General features: G+C 45.8%; 1 protein-coding gene across 1 annotated transcript in view; it reads right to left on the bottom strand.

The window, feature by feature from the left end:
* Positions 1-11,722, bottom strand: part of rnf32 (ring finger protein 32) — a 48,215-nt gene extending 36,493 nt beyond the window's left edge. The window contains exons 1-2 of the mRNA XM_028961097.1: positions 11,547-11,722; positions 4,276-4,351 (exon numbers count right to left, since the gene is read on the bottom strand). The gene's annotated coding sequence lies outside the window, so the exon portion shown is untranslated. The remainder of the gene's footprint in view (positions 1-4,275; positions 4,352-11,546) is intronic.
* Positions 11,723-12,533: the final 811 nt, after the last annotated feature.

Below are 12,533 nucleotides of genomic sequence, written 5' to 3'. Positions count from 1 at the left end.
TACTGGTCTGACTTGGTTGCTTTTAATATTTTATAGGCTCACGGTTCTACCCCCTGGTTTTCCCCTCATCCCGCTCATCGTGTCACTACCAAGACCTTCACTGGCTGGATATCGACTTCCGTCCAATGGGACAGTGGGTCATCAGGGCCACTGCTTTGCATTAATTATACTGGCACATTTCAGCAGGGTAAAAAACATATGACTAGACAGCCGCTAGGATGCATTCCTAATCATTGTTTTCCCCCAAACACGTTTACTTAGAATTCGAGAAGTCACATAAAGGATCTTGCAAGTGGAGATTCTTCAGCGGAGGTGGAAGTGGAGACGGAAGCAGTTCCAGTTACCTGGAGAGCGACAACAATCACACAAGGCCGCTTATTGCCTGCGATGTACTGGCAATAAAAATGCATAACAAATGAAGCCTCTGACGCATGTGTGAATGTCACGGCATCGGTGTGATGTGGAAGCTTTTTTGGAATCAGGGCTGTGCACATCTCCAGGCAGCAGGGATTAGTGTGTCTGTGTAAATGAATTGGCCAGGACCTGCCTGTTACATGCACATTGTTTCAGACAACAGCATCGGTAATTATTTCATTAGAATGGTTGTACAGTACTGTAAATCATATTTGCCAGCCGCAGTGTGTTACTAGTTATCGCTGTGAGGGGGGAAGTTAGATGCTGTGATGGAATTCAAATCTTCCCTTGGATTAGGGATGTGGGTTCTTCTCACCCAACGTTCTCACCATTGATAAACAGGAGATTCCTGAAAAGCAGAAGTAATTCATTCGTCTTTTGTGTCAGATCCGGCGAGAGCCACTTGGCGCTTGATTTCATTATCACTCCATCTTCCAGCCTAATCCCTCAGAGTGAAGTTGCCCCGCGTCAGTGATCTCTCTCTCTCTCTCTCTGTTGCTCTCTCTCTCTCTCTCTCTCTCTCACACACACACACACTCAGAAAAACCCTACAGGAGTTTGTGATAACCAGGGTTCTAGGGTATGTGTGAGTTCCTGAGATCATTTTATCCTCTCAAGACTGTTTTGATTAGCTGGTTTACGGACTGCATCTCACTTATCCCCGCAGGATTCCACCTTGAGTGTTCACCAGCTGCCATAAGCCACCCATTCATACAGGGGAGCCCAGTTCAACCCTGGCTGACAGCATTAGCAGGTGACTGGGGTGCGCTGGGTTAATCTCCTAACCTCTAACCTTTCCAGAAGAAGACGAGGCATTACAAACCTCTTCTTGGAATATATGGCATTTGTGTCTGTTGGCATGTCCTGTAGAGATGACCTGCTATGAAGCACAATATGGCTTAATTACTGGTTTAGTGCACAGCACAAAGCTATTTATCCAATTGCTGAAAAGTGATGATAAAGGCTGAATCCTAATAAGAGGATGCCTCTCCCTGGGATTGGGGATAACATAACATTGACAATAAATGAGGCCAACACGGGACAATGAATGAATGAGCATGCCCGCTTTGTGCCCGCATATTCATGTCACATTGCACTCTGGGATGGATTATTGTGCAGCTTAAAGGGTTTAAAATGAGTTCCTTTTGTAGCCGCTGCAGTCTTAGCGTTGTGACGTGCAATCAGGACCTGAAAAGGCGACGGCCTCGACACAGTGCTTCTCTGCGGGCTGCCTCAAGGTCCCGCGTCCGTCTGGCATACGAGCGGCTCACAATGAAGGCTGCGCCGTGATTGCAGGCAATGCACGTTGCCATGGAAATCGTTCTGAGGCCATCCTCATGCCCTGCTTTCATTGTATGGCTTACTTTTTTTTAAAACTTCGCCCCCTCACACACAAAAATGAAACAGTTTCCGCAGTTCAGCCGAAGCAGAAGATTACCGAAGGTACGGACATGGGTGCATAGCTGAGGGGTGTTAGTACTACTGTAGAATTACTCAGGCGCTTGTTATTTTAGCACTTGAGTGTACATGTCTGTGAGCGTTTCTAATGGAATCTGCACCTTAATCGCTCAGCCTGCGCCTGAGCTGCAAGAGTGTTCTCTTGAGCTCTGGAGTATGCGTCACAAAGACGGAGCGCTAAGAACACAAACATGTCATCGTTTCTGAGCAGGCCGCTTAATCTCATATGCCTCGTTTGATGTTTGCCGGGGGTAAGGAAAAACATCTCGTCTCGGAGGCGCGATTCTTGGCATCGTCGTGGGTACACGGGGCCGTTTCGAGGCACCTTGGGAACCTCGGGCACGAGGGACCTGGAGGGCCCTGCATCAAGCGTTGTGAGATGTTCATCTATGTAAATTACAGGTGGTTTGACATTATATTCATTTATAATCAGAAAAATGTGCATTTGGTCAACATGTCAGCATAATCAGTGTGTATTTCGGGTTTTCTGTATTCGCGCGAATTCAACGGTCTAGAAGAGGATTGATTCACTTCCTCGACAGACCCTTGTTCAGTAGCCCTTGCGACAATGATGGTGGGTTCCTTTCCCAATTAAGTACACAACCATCGGTTCAACTGTGGACAGGGAAAGAAACAGTTCTCCCTTTCCGGTCCGAACAAGCAGGACCCGGGCCCCTTTTTCAAACGGCCGAAGCTCCTCTGAGGGCCATTTTCTTGCACTTCTCAAATGACCGCTGGGCTGAAGTTGAAGACCTCACGACGCGACAGGCTCAAATGAGACCTTAAGCCTTGGCGGAGGTTGAATGCAAAGCGTTAAATTAATTCACGTGTTGTCCTTTTGTGCGCCGGCGCTGACAAAAGCGGCTGCATTTTTTTTTTTTCCTCCCTCTTCTCCGGCTCGGCGAACCGTTGACTGATGACTGCGCCGCGGTGTTTGCCCAGGTGGCAGGCCCTTCAACCGGCACAGGCCGGGGCGGGTCCGGCTCCATATCCCGAGCAGATCGTTTCTCTCCCTTCGTTTGCACCAACGCTTCAACACACACACACACACACACACACACACACACACACAAAAAATACATTCAAAGAATCGCTCGAATCGATTTCGCCCGAATGACCGAAATGTACCATTTGCTCTCTTAATCGTGGAATCAATTTTATTAAGCTTCCGCAAACAAAGTCTCTTTCCCTCGAGAAATCTTTTGAAGCATGAGCGATAAATCCATATCCAATCACAATGCACAGTGGAAACATAGCGTTCCAGTTAACAAATCCCCTGCAGTGGACGGGGGATCATGTTTGTGCATAATGCACATGCTTTTACTAGTTCTTGCTGAGGTTCTGCTCGCTCCAAACGCCATTAATCACTCCGAGCAGAATTCACCTTGCACAATGGTTTTGGGTTTTATGGCCAAAGACTAAAGTGCATAATTGCTCAGATGTTTGGAGCGATTTCCCTGCAAGGCTTTTGGCAGCTCGGCAGCGTAGTGGAGGCTGCGCTTAATAAAGTCTTCCACGGTGACAGGGAGAAGGACGCACGTAGAACGTTTCGCTTTGGCTCGGAACCCACGGCGGGGTGAAATTAGTTTGGATAGTTTGGGTAATTAGCGACACGGGCGGCTGGATGGAGGCGGCGCGGGGCGGGCCGGATTTGGGCGGTGTCACTCAAGGGCGTTTTGTTTTGTCTGTGGCTCGGGGGAAGTGGGCGTGTCTGAGGCTGCACAGCCGGCAGGAGAAGTCTGGCTCAACCCACAAATCACTGGCTGTGCTGCAGTGCAGCCTGCAGCCGCGCCACCATGCCATGCCATGCCATGCCTCGCCGCGGCCACTCGCGGCTCCTGACATCAGCACGCGGACGCCGGCGCAGGGGCCTTGTAAAACGTGCCCCACCGGCTGCTCGTATTTTTACATTCACGCTATTTAGCAGTTGCACTCTGTTTCTAGTCATTTTTTTTATTTTTCTGTTGTATTTCTGGGCCGTGCATCACTGTTACAGGTATTGCATTACATCCTGACCCTGCCTGTGTAATATTAGTATGTACTGTGTCTACAGAGGGAAGTTGAGTTGAGGGGGGAGGAGGGGGAGATTTACGGCAAATTTACTGCATGTCAAAATAGAGGAAAACAAAGCACACTCTTACAACAAAGATTAATGTTAATAACACAGAACATCATTCCCAGCCATGTAGGACAGGCTTTGTTCGTCCACGCGATCTGCAGGATCTGTCTCTCTACGTATGTACGTGTGTGTGTGTGTGTGTGTGTGAATGGAAGTGTGTGTGAAATCAAAGAGGCTTTAAATCTTGCTCATTTTGCCAGACTGTAGGAGTGTCCGCAGTGAGTCTGCTTCCCCTTTTACTGAGTTTCCCCTGTGATGTGTCGAGCCTTTTAAAGCACTCTCACCTTAGACCTCTGATCATGTACACACACGCTCAGCCTGCGCCTTTTATATGTCTCCCGCCTTCGACTTCATGAAGACCTACCAAAGAAGGAAAAAAACTATACGAATAAATAACAATAATGCTGATTTCTTTCATTTCAAAGAATTGAAAGGTCTTTTTATTAAGTAATTCTGGGACGAGACAATTAGAAAGCAGCTTTGCCACTCAAGCTAAAACCCATTTGACTGTTGTTTTTCTAAGCTTCCCAGCATAACAGGGAGCTCCCTGCCATCAGCACCTTGTAGCAGGTAAAAGCACTTCCTTTATCAGCTGCCCAGGCTCCGTATTTGCTCAGCCTGAATCTCAGGGAGAAAGAAAAGAACGGGGAGGGGAGGTGGGGGACGGGGGAAAGGAGCAGCGGAGTGAATAACTTTTAAAGCACTGTTACCAATGAAAAGCATGTAAGACATGAAAGAGCAGAAGAAATGAATTGAATGTTGTGTGTGTGTGTGTGTGTGTGTGGTGTGTGTATGTGTGTGTGAGAGAGAGGGAGATCTGAGGGCCCCCCCTGCTCTGAGGTGATTCATCACTGCGTTCTGTCAAAGGCCTTTTCCACAACATGACGTGAACAATGCCTCGGTGATTGCGGCAGAGAAGAGCTGTGATTGAAAGATAGGAGAGCAGCGCAGCCTGGGCCGAGGTCCCCTGATTGAGCTGCAACCCCCACCTCACCACCCAGCCCAAGCCTACCTCTCCATCGCACATGTCAAGAGAGGCGCACAGATCCTTGCATAACAAGAGCCTCCCGGTTTCAATTAACCAAAACAATTTAACAGCTTCTTTAACGTGAACAGAGGGGCTGGCAGTCGGTGTGACTGGAAATGTAGCAGAGTGACACGCCGGCCCCGGCTGTGACGGCACTAGAGGCGGGGATGGAGCGCCGTCGGATCTTACACCGTTATTCATGTTGCCGTTGGACCCAAAACCACAAGGGTCAGAGAGGTGAGCTGGTGTTGCAAGCTGCTGGTGGAAGTGTCAGAAACGGTCACGGAATAATCAGAATTGACCGTAATATCTGCCGCTTGCTCCATAATTATTATTATTCTAAAAAGTCTACCCCACATGTAGATCACTCATAGTCAAAAAACATCAATGTGAATTATGTATATTTTATTGAGATGAGGTGACGTCCTAATGGTTAAAAAAAAAAGTACAAACTAAAGAATATCTAATAAAAGCTAGCTGGACTATAATGCACACTTGCCAATGTGAGCACATGATAGATGAATGATAGAATGCAATCACAATTGCATTTATTTTATATATGAATATGATGAGCTGCAATGGGTTAACAGATTGAAGTATAATAACAAAGAGACAATATACGTTCATATAATATTAATTGTATTGTGTAAAGAAAATATCAAACTAAAATGCATCACAACTGTCACAACTGAGTATTCAATATTTAATATGAATATATAAAAAACCTTAATTCTACTTTTTCAGATGCCCCGGTACCTTTAGGGTGTCTTCCTGTAGTGACGTCCTATGTGGTCACAACGGAGGAGGAGTGATGGAAGACGCTTCCACCCTGAACTCTGTGCCATATTCCCTGTCCCTTATCCGTCTCTCTTTCGGACTCTCTTCAGACCTTTGCCTCCACTCCTTGGCCTTTCACTCCTAGCTTCCTATCACACACACAGGCCTCTCCACGTGAAAGCTGAATAAATATCACCCTAGACCGTATTTACATTCAGGGCAGAGGACTGCCATTAACCTACTATCAATACAAGCTCTCGCAGCCCATAATGTAGGGAGGTGCATTTTACAAGCAAACGCTGCATCCTCTAATTTCCCTAAAAAAAAAAAATACAAATAGAAATAAAAATAATGGTATTCATCCCAGAGATGGCAACACATAGGTCTAATAAGTGTTTATTACCGATATCCATCACCACCTCAAATGATACACTGTACAGGTTAAAGATGTGCAGGGAGCATTTTAAAGCAGCGGCTTGGTCGTGGTTGGCGTTTATGGCCTTGTTGACTTTGACTTTGTATTCCCTGTTGGTGCGACTCTGTGCCACTCCAAAGGTCCTTTAGTCGTACGGTAGGTGGGGAAACCCGCAAAGCGTACAGCTATATGTCCCACCTACACAAAAGGGCACAAAAGCTGGAGCCGACCTCTGCGAGTTGGATAACTGCAGCCGTCTGATAAGGTGTGCAAACACTAGTGTGTGCGACCGCTGTTATCAGGGAACCACCTGCAAACTGTATGTGACAGGCGGATGTTTTTTCTTTCTTCCCGGTGCCCTAGCCTCGCTGGCCTGACGTTACGTAGCGCTACACAGAGTTCGCCTTTGGTTTTGAACACACCCTTTCAGAAGCCCAGAAATTCCCCGCCCGATCAGTTGGCCTGCAGCTACGGCTGTCGGGTAGAAAGAGGATCCAGCTCCTGTGATATCCGTGGCCTCTCCAACAGGCTCTGACAGCAGCGCTTTGGAATGCCTGATTGATCCCGAAATACTTACAGGACGGTTGATATCAAGTCTGATAAAAGAGGAGCAGGGAACGGGGGGCTTTAATACCTCCTGCATGGCCAGAATGGGCGTGCTGCATTCATTTTTGTTCCCAGCAAATAGTAGCGGAACCCCGTGGCTATCCAAAAGGTTCTTTTAGAGCAAATAATTAAAGGTTTTTCATCTGACTCAGAGGCCGTCGCCAATTCTTTGCCTGAGGAAAGCTTCAAGGTTCATGCATAAAAGAGGTAGATGCAATCCGCCCAGTAGCATTCAGACCCAGGGGAATAAAAGGAGAAAAACTGTAAATTCACTTGATTTACCATTAGTGTTTTCACTGCCAGAGATGGGGGATCAAAGGTAAATATACAGAGATGCATTTTCATTTGGCCAAGTTAATTAAACACTGGCGCTCCTTTACCCTCATCAATTTCTGTAATGTAATTGCTGCAGACAGCAATGGAGTTTGGGTATGCACTTTTTTAAGGGGGAAGGGTTAGGCTTGGGGTTTGTGTTTGTTTCTGTATATTCATACTTCCTCCACTTTTTCCATACGTCTTCTTATACTCTAATTATATTAACGATTTAGTAAGCAATTTTGCACTGCCTGACATTTCCGATGCATTAAGCCGAACTACAACAATAGATTAGGGACTTTAATAAATGCATAAGTGGTCTAGAATCCAGCAGCTAACTATGCATAAATAGATATATGCACTTAGATATCAGAATGATTGATTCTGCAATGATTCCTTTTTTTATGCGTGGTAATTAAAGATTTTCATTTGGAAATTAGACCCCAAAAACTTACATCATTTATTGCGCCTTGGCCTTAAGTAACTAATTAGCTCATCCCTAACTGTCTCTTTTTCCCAGACAGATGAAGAAAAAGGGGGAGGACGAGGGAAGGAGAAATATGGACCTCAATGCAGCATAAAATGAAAAACTCTCCTTGCCCTCCCCTGACCCCTCCCCAGCTTCTGCTGGTCTCCCAGTAAGTACTTGGTTATTGAAAGGTTCCCTTCCTCTATTCTGACAATCCCTCAGCCACCGCTCTCCCTCGCTCTTTCCGTAAATAATTATGCAGCATCTGCTACACCATTAAAAGCGCTGGCGTTGCCAAATTAGCGCCACATTCAAAAGTCCCTGAAAAGCCGTCTGTACATCACAATGGAAGCCAGGGTTCAGGCATCCACTGCTTAATCAGTGGTGCACACTGTGTTTGTGTGTGTGTGTGTGTATTCACAGTCATGCCTGCCTACCTCGAGATCTTTTAAAACCATTGAGATCAAGGGTGCCAAGCATGTTCGCTAATCTACCTTTGCATGCAGGTAAAAAGATGTAATTTCACCCCTTTTGGATAAAATAAATAAACGATGCAGCCAGCGAGTGCATTAGGTAAACCATTACATCATCCAACAGCATCCATGGCAACCAAGCAGTTTTCTGCTCAGCACAATTATGTCTGCAATAATAATAAAAAAAAAATAACACGAAAGTAAACTAAAACTACAACCAAGTCAACTTAACTTTCAATATAGTGAGAAATGTACACTAGTTGAAATCAAACTGGATTATATATTTCTCACACATGCAAATCTGGCCCAAATAGACGTTCTTTCACTTTGTGGCTCATTTTTTATGAATGTGTTAGCTTGTGTTTTCACATTACATGTAATACTGATGACAGTGAGGGCCCAGTTGGATTGCATTCAGCCAGCCCTTTGAGACTACAGTACCTGCACTACCTGGGATGAACCCCCCGAAGACCCCACCTCCCGTCAGCGTGGGTCCGGTCTTGCTTGGGTCAAACTCTGCTACTGTAGACTGCAACAGCTGCTTTAGGCTGAAGATCACTCACCTGTGTCTCCCCCACCCCACCCCAACAGAGCTGGATCCGCTCCCAGCATCAAAGAGAAGGTATTAAAAAAACAGACACACACACACACACACACACACACACACACACACACACTGGAGAAAATGAGACGGAGAGAGAGAGAAAGTAACAGATAGACAGTTATGGCTCCTGACACGTTTGACAGAGGAAGCTGTTAGTCAAGGAGCCTTAAACTGTTTCTTCAACCCTTGCACTGAGTGACGTCCTGGCATGGCTACAAGAAACTCTCACCCGCTTCTCACCAGAAGCTAAAGAATGCGGACAGGAAGAGAGCGTGGCCTCTGCCTGTTTAACGGAAAAATCGCAGAAGGGTTCTCACACCGGGCCAGGTATTCTGCGACCTAAACAGTTGGCTCGGCTCGACATTTTGTGTTCCGCACCCTGTAATCACTGGATGAAAATAGTCTCGACCCATCTATAGTGTTTCGAAGAAAGTTTGAGAGTTGTTTGCTGGTCAGCACTGGAGAAATTCTCTGCTCTTTGATGTGGGGTTACGTGAGGCCTCTGAACTGTATGCTGCAGGTTCCCAACACCCGGACATGCAGGATAGGCTAGATGACAGAGCAGGGTATGTTCTTGCTTGGCATCCAAGGGTTGCTGGGACTCTTGCAGTTGAATATATAGATAAGGGACCTATCCGTAAGGGTGGATGACCTCTCCCTCAGTATAAAATAGGGTAAGAAGTAGGATGGGAAAAGGCTGAATGTCAACAATCAGACAACAAACTCAGTTCAGTATGTGGACTGTTACATGACATTTGTGTAGATGATTGAGTGATGATGATTGAAGTTTATCCCCCAGATCCCCTGCCAAGAACAGTGATCACCACAATCATTTTGCTTTTTTGTCTGCGTGAACAGAAAAGTCATCATCAAGGCATAATGCTGTCTTATACTTATTCAAATTCAAATTCAAATTTTATTTGTCACATACACAGTCATACACGGTATGATGTGCAGTGAAATGCTTTCTGCATTATTGCAAATGTTGCAAGTAAACAGTGAACCAATATGCAAATATTGCAAACATAACCAAGTATTACACTTTTACGTCTTTGACATAAAATATGTGTAACTGGTAGGGTGAAGGTGTGCAAATGAGTTACAGTTTTTACAATGTTTAAGAGAGAAGAAAGAGCCATAAAAGAAAGAGCAGTAAGGTAAGGTATTGGTAATATTGTTTATTAGCTCAATGAGCAGTAGCTTAAGTAGCAATGTAAGTAATTAGCAATAATGGGCAATAAGTGCTAATGCCATGCACTGGAAACTGACATGCAAGGTAAGATAAGATCATGAGAAAGGGAGAATGCATCACATCAAATCCAGTTTATGCAGAGAAATAAGAAAAGCAAAGCCAGTGAAACAGGGGGTGTTAGTTGTCCACTGGGTAAGGCACTGACTTACCAACCAGAAGACCACAAAGTCCCTGGTTCAAACCCCACTTACTACCATTGTGTCCCACGAGCGAGACACTTAACCCTGAGTGTCTCCAGGGGGACTGTCCCTGTCACTACCGATTGCAAGTCCCTCTGGATAAGGGCGTCTGATAAATGCTGTAAATGAAAGTGTGGCATGGACTCACACACAGGAAGGGAGTCTGGAGTTGGGAGTCTGTGCTGCCTCACCTTTGTTGAGGTGAACATGGTTAAAGCAAGGCTAAAACAGTGGTTTACCAGAGTGGTTTACCTGCGCATCGCAAAATTCTCACAGTTAAACCTACTCATTTCTGAACATTTTTTTTTGCACACAATCTAATCAATAAAACTGTTCATCCACTAAATAACTAAACTCATTATTATGCCTGGCAACATTAAAGCAGAAGCAGCATTCTCTACCACTCACACGTGAGTGAGCATATATGAGTCTTTCTTTTTCAGACATGTTTTATAAAGCTGAACAAGACTCGAAATGTAAACGCTCATATGTGATCGGCTTCTATGGGACGAAGAGGTCCTTGCTGCTGCTTTTCCTTCAATTGTGTTGAAGATCATCTGATTTATTCACGGTCATCTGTTCTGATCTGTTTATGATTATGACAACAGTGTGTAAAGCAGTCATGAAGGTGAAGAGAAAAACACATTTCCTGCATTAGATTCTTTCATGTAGCCTCTGTGGGTGTGTCCAGACTTTTGACTCGTCGCATAAAAGCTAATGTTGCAGAGTGTGGCTCCACCAATCAGATTTCAGTTCAGGAAATTACTGTTTCATAATCTGGTTTTTGCTTTTTTGCTGGTTTCAGCCTGTAAGAAAACACCTAGACCAGCTTTAATCTGTAAGGCTACAGTTACACAAGTACACGCTACGTCATTTTCTAAGATTTAGACTAATCATTTGAATTGAAAACAAGCACACACACACACACACACACACACATCCTGCTTTCAAAGGTTCTCAAGGAGGACATAAAAAAGCCAAAGACGTGATGTGCTCCTTCATTTTCTGCACCAGCCAACTGTTTTAGGAAGCCACAAGAAACGTCTGTAATTCCACCTGAGAGCTGTGCTGCCTGGAAATCACATCAAACACACACATGCAGGCAAACCAATGTTTAAAAGCAGCTGAAGATTATGCTCCCAGCCGAAGCGTTCTGGTATGTTTGCCCATCGTGTGCTGCGTCGCGGTCAGCTCAGTGACACCCTGATCACAGATAATGGAGACACCCTTCTATTACCCAATATCCTCCGCACCACGACTTGCCAGCGGCGTGAGTCAGAAAAGCACCCTGGGTGCTGCATATACATCAAGTAACCCGGTTCCTCCGGCGGGAAACCTGAAGGACAAGCGTAAGCATTGTTTCTTCAAATATAAATGTCCTAATACAACAGCTATCCATTGTTTTTAATCTTACTCCAAATGTATCTTTCATACTCACTTTGCATTGCATTGGAAAAGTAGACGCCTTTGAAGTCATCTTTTTTTTTTTATTAATTCTCTCTTTGAATCCTCATGCATGGATTCTGTAGCTGCGTTATAACTGATACTTTGGGGTATCGTCATGCTAACAAGTTACCCATTGAGTGGCCATCGGGGTAAGTGAAATCCAACCGATTTAAGCCCTAACCACACTGGCACACGGCAACACGGCTACAGCTGTTGTTTTTTCGGGGAGGTGGAGCAGGAAAGACAACAATGCCTTTTATCATCGGCAACGTCACGTTGACTGGACCTCATTGTTGCGACACAGAAATGAATAAGGCCCCGCCGAGGTTCCTCCGAGCACAGAGAGGGTCATTGTCGAAACGTGGCACGCATGCATAAAACATCTCGTCTGTGGGGACTGCTAAACGTGGACCACAAGTGCAGAGACAAGTCAAATCTCGCATCGGCCCTCAAAGAGCCAGCAGAGATGCAGGGACGAGTGAGAGGAGCCAAAAGTCGCGCTGATGGAGGGCTGTAATGAATTTGCCTCCTGACTCTTTTTTTTTTAAAGGGCCGATGACCTGAGAGACTGCAAGCCACATGTGAGGGTGGGGGACGGTAACCCAGGATTGTCTTTACCCCCAACACATACGGTCATTTCTGCCTGCGGCTAGCTATTATATCCGACGAAGGTGAAGAGCCGCTCGTCTGCTCGGAGCTGGGCGCCACTTCACGAGGAAAAGCCCGGAGTCGGGCCTGCCTGGTAATGACAGCAGCGCTGTGGGCATCATCCGGTCACCTCCGCACTTTAATCAGCTCAGCACATTTGAAGAAAAGGTGGAGGAGCGGAGCGCGGGGATGGCGATGATGATGAAGGGGTGAAGGTGGCAGCGCTCGCAGGCGTTTCCTGTTTACATTTACATTTATGGCATTTATCAGACGCCCTTATCCAGAGCGACTTACAATCAGTAGTTTCAGGGGACAGTCCCCCCCCGGAGCA

The sequence above is a fragment of the Denticeps clupeoides genome, chromosome 2 (assembly GCF_900700375.1).
Source record: "Denticeps clupeoides chromosome 2, fDenClu1.1, whole genome shotgun sequence".
Classification (NCBI taxonomy): Eukaryota; Metazoa; Chordata; class Actinopteri; order Clupeiformes; family Denticipitidae; genus Denticeps; species Denticeps clupeoides.
Note: the sequence above shows the minus strand (reverse complement) of the source record. Positions and strands in the feature narration are given on the sequence as shown.